The sequence below is a fragment of the Berghia stephanieae genome, chromosome 1 (assembly GCF_034508935.2).
Source record: "Berghia stephanieae isolate SIO BIC M18660-M18661 chromosome 1, UCSD_Bste_1.3, whole genome shotgun sequence".
NCBI classification, from domain to species: domain Eukaryota; kingdom Metazoa; phylum Mollusca; class Gastropoda; order Nudibranchia; family Aeolidiidae; genus Berghia; species Berghia stephanieae.
This window is the reverse complement of record NC_088360.1, coordinates 4,369,265-4,376,272: the sequence shown is the minus strand read 5'-3', so window position 1 is coordinate 4,376,272 and position 7,008 is coordinate 4,369,265. Positions and strand designations below refer to the sequence as shown.

The 7,008-nt window shown below is 37.1% G+C and overlaps 1 pseudogene; it reads left to right on the top strand.

Moving 5' to 3' along the window:
- LOC144963526 (uncharacterized) overlaps positions 1 to 6,219 on the top strand; it is a 7,080-nt pseudogene extending 861 nt beyond the window's left edge.
- Positions 6,220 to 7,008: the final 789 nt, after the last annotated feature.

Genomic DNA, 7,008 nt, shown 5'->3' with positions numbered 1-7,008 from the left:
TCCGCCTTTATCTTTTTCTCTCTTTCTCTGGATGCATTCGTTTATTATAATACAGTGAAACATGGTTAATCCGAAAACTAGTGAAAAAATGGCAAAAACAAAACCCGCAAGTCCGACAAAGTCCGTTTAAACCTTTTCACGGCGGAGTTCGAGTCAAAGTGAACCAAAAATAAAACAAATTTCTAGACCTGACCAATGTTCACCAAAAGATTAGTAACTGTGATTCAACTCTAGCTTCTTTAGAAGAGGAGCTGCTTCACTGTTACTAATCTTTTGGTGAAAACTGTTAGGAATCAAAACATATCTCTGTCAAACATGAGCCAGCCGTGAAATGGTTAATCGGGCTTCACAATGTTATTGGTCTTGTAACACATTGGTCATCTTGCCATAGAAGAGATCCAACATCAGAGTTGAAATAGTTCATCACTTTTTCTAGAACATTTAATGCACTTTTTTGGCTCGATTGTTCCCGTCGATACTGGGTGGTACTTCAAAAGTATTTACGGATTGGTTATCAGACTGCGGTAAACGTTCAGGCTCTTGTAAACTGAGAAAATTGTGCTGCACTGTGATGGCCTTGACAATATCGTTGGCAAAGTCTGGCTGAACGTCTATTGGGCGTTGTAAAATTGCCCACATCTGGGCTATTCTCCCAAAAGAAGCTTCTACAACATTTCTCTAGATAAACGATTATCAAATACTTCTTTTTCCCGTGTCAACTGACGGTAGGAATATGGTTTCATTATAGGAAGTGGTTATTCAGTATCAGATACTGAATAGTGCTTTGCCACTATTCAGTATCCATAAGGAACTCTTTTTTATAGAGAGAGTGAAAAGTGCGACAATCTCGGTTGAATGGAAATAAACTGTTGACCTACTTCCAGATTGAACACATGCACTAACTGACAGCCCGATTCAAAGCTGTAAAAATATTTTGATCGTAATTCTTTTTAAATTTTTGCTTTTATGCAATTAACATAGTTCAAAATATCAAAATAAGAGTGGCATTCAAATCCATTTTTAAATGTCTAAATAGACATGATTAAATGTCACTAAGAGTTCAGTGACACCATGGCTTGGTGGATATAAGCTGTTTGACTCTGAGTTTTAAGGTTCGAGAGTTCAAATCCCGGTAGGGGTGACTTGTTTTTTTTTTCCCCATTATTTTTTTAATTCCTCTGTCTATTGATATTTTTTAAACTTTTGTTTTTATAATTTTATTTGCTTGTAATATACTTTAATGTTGATATTATACTATTGTACTTTTATTATTATTAATTTATTATTATTATTATTATTATTATTATTATTATTATTATTATTATTATTATTATTATTTTATTATTATTATTATTATTTCTACTTACTTACTATTATTATTATTGTTGTTGTAATCGTCATCATCACTATTATGATTATGATGATTTTTTTTTTAATCAAGTAGTTGGAGTAATTTAATCAGTTATCGATTTATTACGAATATCTTTTATGTGTTATCATCTCGTTGTTGTTTTTCATTATTGTGCTCTTCTATTGTTCATTATTTTTAAAAATCTTGTTTTTTTTCTGTTTGTCTCATTTGTTGTTGTTGTTGTTGTTGTTGTTATTGTTGTTGTTGTTTGTTTGTTTGTTTGTTTTGTCATCTAAGGCAAACCCAATTCATTATAAATATGTGGGCAGACTTTCTGCATTTTTTAATTGAGCGATGTACTTCCGTGAATTAATTGCCGTACTATATTAAAATTTACGTGATAAATAATAATAATAATAATAATAATAATAATAATAATAATAATAATAATAATAATAATAATATAATATAAATGATAATGATAATAAATATAATAATAATATATAATAATAATAATAATAATAATAATAATAATAATAATAATAATAATAATAATAATAATAATAATAATATAATAATAATAATAATAATAATAATAAATAATAATAATAATAATAATAATAATATAATGATAATAATAATAATAATAATAATAATAATAATATAATAATAATAATAATAATAATAATAATAATAATAATAATAATAATAATAATAATAATGATAATAATAATAATAATAATATAATAATAATAATAATAATAATAATAATAATAATAATATAATATAATGATAATAATATAATAATAATAATAATATAATAATAATAATAATAATAATAATAATAATAATAATAATAATAATAAAATAATAATTAAATAGATACTGAATATTAGACTACAATTGACATCTATTTACTGAATACACGTGGTATTTTTAGGGGTGTTTCTTTTTTTACGAAACCTGCCAAAACACGCCGATACCCGACAAAGTTATGGGAAGTAGGCAGCAGTGGGGAGTGAACCTGGGACTCAGGGAAGTGTACACCGTTGGGGAGTGAACCTGGGGCTGGGTTTCGTAAAAAAAAAGCAATTACTTTTTTACGAAACCCGACAATATCCGACAAAGTTATGGAAAGAAAGTAGGCAACAGTGAGGGAGTGAACCGGAGATTCAGGGAAGTGTACACTATTGGGGAGTAAACCTAAGTCTATGGTTTTTTGGCGGGATTTGGCGGATTTCGTAAAAAAGTAATTGCTTCATTCTCGTCTGGTACCCATCTCCCATAGTCCGGCTTCATTTCCCACTGGTATCCATCTTCCCTAGTCCCAGGTTCATTTCCACTGATATCCTCTTCTCACAGTCCCAGGTTCACTCCCAACCGGTGTGCACTTCCCTGAGTCCCGGTTCATTGCCAATGGTGCCCACTTCCCATAACTTTTGAAAATTTCGGTAGGTTTCGAAATAAAAGTACATTCTGAGCTCACTGTCCACTGGAATCAGCATCTCGCAGTCCCAAGTTCAATCCTCATCAGTGTCCAAATCCCAGATTCACTCCCCACTGCTGCCTGCTTCCCATAACTTTGTCGGGTTTTGGCGGGTTTCGTAAATAAGTAATTCCCCCTCCCCCTTGGTATTGCTTTTTTACAAAATCCAGAGTCCCAGGTTCACTCCCCACAAGTGTACACTTCCCTGAATCTCAGGATCACCCCCCACTGTTGCCTGCTTCAATAAGTTTGTCGGATATTGCCATGTTTTGTCGGGTTTCGTAAAAAAGTAATTGCTTTTATATGAAACTCGCTGAAACCCGCCGAAAACCAGAGTCTCAGGTTCACTCCCTACTGGTGTACACTTCCTTGAATCTCAAGTTAACTCCCTACTGTTGCCTACTTCCCATAACTATCGAATATTGCCGGGCTTCGTAAAAAAGTAATTGCTTTTATGTGAAACTCGCTGAAACCCGCCGAAAACCATAGTCTCAGGTTCACTCCCCACTGGTGTACACTTCCCTGAGTCTCAGGTTCACTCCCCACTGTTGCCTACTTCTCACAACTTTGTCGGATATTGCCGGATTTCGTAAAAAAAGTAATTGCTTTTATGTGAAACTCGCTGAAACCCGCCAAAAACCATAGTCTCAGGTTCACTCCCCACTGGTGTACACTTCCCTGAGTTTCAGGTTCACTCCCCACTGGTGTACAATTCCCTGAGTCTCAGGTTCACTCCCCACTGTTGCCTACTTCCCACAACTTTGTCGGATATTGCCGGGTTTCGTAAAAAAGTAATTGCTTTTATGTGAAACTCGCTGAAACCCGCCGAAAACCAGAGTCTCAGGTTCACTCCCCACTGGTGTACACTTCCATGAATCTCAGGTTCACTCCCCACTGTTGTCTACTTCCCATAACTTTCTCAGATATTGCCAGGTTTCGTCGGGTTTCGTAAAAGAGTAATTGTTTTTATATGAAATTCGCTGAAACCCGCTGAAAACCAGAGTCTCAGGTTCACTCCCCACTGGTGTACACTTCCCTTTGTCTCAGGTTCACTCCCCATTATTTGCCTACTTTCCATAACTTTGCCCCATTTTGTTGGGATTTGGCGCATTTTGTAAACAAAAAGTAATTGCTTTTTTTTTTTACAAAACCCGCCGAAACCCAGTCCCAGGTTCACTCCTCACTGGTGTTTACTTCCACGAATCTCAGGTTCACTCCCCACTGTTGCCTACTACCCATAACTTTCTCGGATATTGCCAGGATTAGTTGGGTTTCGTAAAAAAGTAATTGCTTTTATATGAAACTAGCTGAAGCCCGCCGAAAACCATAGTCTCAGGTTCACTGCCCACTGGTGTATACTTCACTGAGTCTCAGGTTCACTCCCCACGCTTTGCCGCATATTGTCGGGTATCGTAAAAAAAGTAATCCCCCCCCCCCACACACATTTTTTATTGCTTTTTTACAAAACCCAGAGTCCCAGGTTCACTCCCCACTGGTGTACACTTCCCTGAATCTCAGGTTCATCCCCTCCCCCTCCTACACACACACACACACACACACACACACACACACACGCTGCTGCCTACCTCCCATAACTTTGTCGGATATTGCCGGGTGTCGTCGCGTTTCGTAAAAAGTAATTGCTTTTTATTACGAAACCCGCCGAAACCCAGTCCCAGGTTCACTCCCCACTGGTGTACACTTTTCTGAGTCCCAGATTCACTCCCACAGCTGTCCTCTTCCCATAACTTTGTCAGGTTTCGGAAAAAAAAAAACACCGTACAAAAACCACTATTCAGTGTCAGATACTGAATAGTGCAAAACCACTATTCAGTATCAGATACTGAATAGTACAAAAGCACTATTCAGTATCAGATACTGAATAGTGCTAGCCTTCATTATATTGTTTCTAAGTGGGAAAGCATCATCAGCCACAAACATTAATGGCAATTTTATATCCGTTTCTGGTATAGTTCCCTCAGTGGGGATGCCGAGTTTTCCACTTGTAAGTAGTCTAACAAACACTGATTTCTGAAAGACCCCACATCATTGTTACTTCCACACCAACCTACGTCAACAACAACACATTTCCCATTGGCGTCTGTAACAGCAAAGAGAATTATGGAGAAGAACCCTTTGTAGTTATAGTATATGGAACCTGATTTGCTTGGCTTTTTGATACGAATATGCTTCCCATCCATTTCTCCCAGGCAAAGGGGAAAGTTGAATCTAGTAAAAAAAGTCATTTGCAATTTTAATCCACGTTTCTGGATTTGGGGTTGGCATGACACGGGGCTATAGCACATCCCACAATGTAGTACGTGTCTCTCTTGTGATTTCTATTACAGTGGAAATTCCAACTCGGAAATGATACGACAGATCAACATGGCTTTCTTTTGAAGCCAGATACCTGAAAATATAAATGGACTCAGATAAGTAATCGTATATTAAAATGGGAAACTTTTTAATGTTCATTGCATTGTACAACACTTTTTCTACTAATATATTAAATGAAAACCAATGTGTGAACATTTTTACATTGCTTTTTCACAGAGGCAACCGCAAAGAAGAAGTGGTCTGTGCTGAGAGACTCTTTCAAAAAATAACTTAAAAAGTAAACTACTTTCAAATCGGGATCAGGTGCTAAGTACCCTAAAAATGGTATCTTTACAACAATTTGATGTTCTTGATTCCTTTCGTTGGCGACCAAAGTACTACAACAACAAGCAATCTGGCGGAGGGGCAGGTGAATGCCGAATTGTCGCAACAAGACGAGGCCGAACTCGAAACGCAACTATCATCTTTCCTCCTCAAGCAGATATTGGATGACAATCTGCTATCGTCTCCACCGGCTAGGAGATCTGATACAACTGTTGTGGATTCCCAACCTGGTCCAAGCGGCGCACAACCTGGCCCGAGCTCCACACCATCACCAAATGACGGGAGTAAAAGAAAAAGGCCTTTCCCCCAACACCGACTGACTGCTCCATCTCCATTTGATGTTGAAATGCTAAACGCATTGAGGGACATGCAACAAAAAAGCATAGATGATGATGAGCAATTTTTATTAAGTTTATTGCCACTCATGAAATCGTGAGACACTGTGTCAAAGTTTGAGCTCAGAGGAAAACTCAATGCCACAGCTCTAAAGTATTTGCGTCGTGCACAAATGGCAAATCAATACCCTGGCCAGGGACAATATTCTCGGACCCCAACACCCGATCTCCAAATTCAATCCCCTATGTCATCTGGGAGTCTCATGAGCGACAATTCGAACCAGTACCACCAGTACACAAGTGTACAAAATCAACAGCCACTCCAAGAAGGCCTCGATCAGTGCAATCAGCAGCGGCAGTACTTGTACCAGAAGTTCTTTTCATAATATCATGGATTAAAATTCATTAATACAATTTTGTTAAAATCTGAGAGTGCGTAAACTTCTTTGCATTCTACGTGATGATGGTGATGATAATGATGATGATGATGATGTCGATGGTGATGATGATGATGATGATGATGATGATGATGATGATAATGATGATGATGATGATGATGAAAATGGTGATGATGATGATGATGATGATGATGATGATGATGATGATGATGATGATGATGATGATGATGTTGTTTGTGATGATGATGATGATGATGATCATGATGATGATGATGATGATGATGATGATGATGATGATGATGATGATGATGATGATGATGATGATCATGATGATCATGATGATGATGGTGGTGCTGATGATGATGATGATGATGATGATGATGATGATGATGATGATGATGATGATGATGATCATTCATCATGATGATGATGATGATGATGGTGCTGCTGCTGATGATGATGATGGTTTTGCTTACCTCAAGGTTATCACAAGCCGTTGTTTTGCAGGAATAGATTTTCGAAAATTAGCTAGCCTCTTTGTGATGTAAGGTTCAATGATGTCAAGCAACAAGTAAAAAGTGCTTGGTTTCGTCCGAATGTATTAAGCACTGTTCTTCATCATTCAGCACTTCATCTACAAGGTGGTAGAACTCCCCGTAGGTTTCTCTCTTCTGGTGGATACTATGAACCCAATATCTTCGCCTGCGATAACGACGCTTCTGTTTTAAACAGTACAAAATAGTCAAGATCTCAGCATCCATGTTTTCTCAAATCATG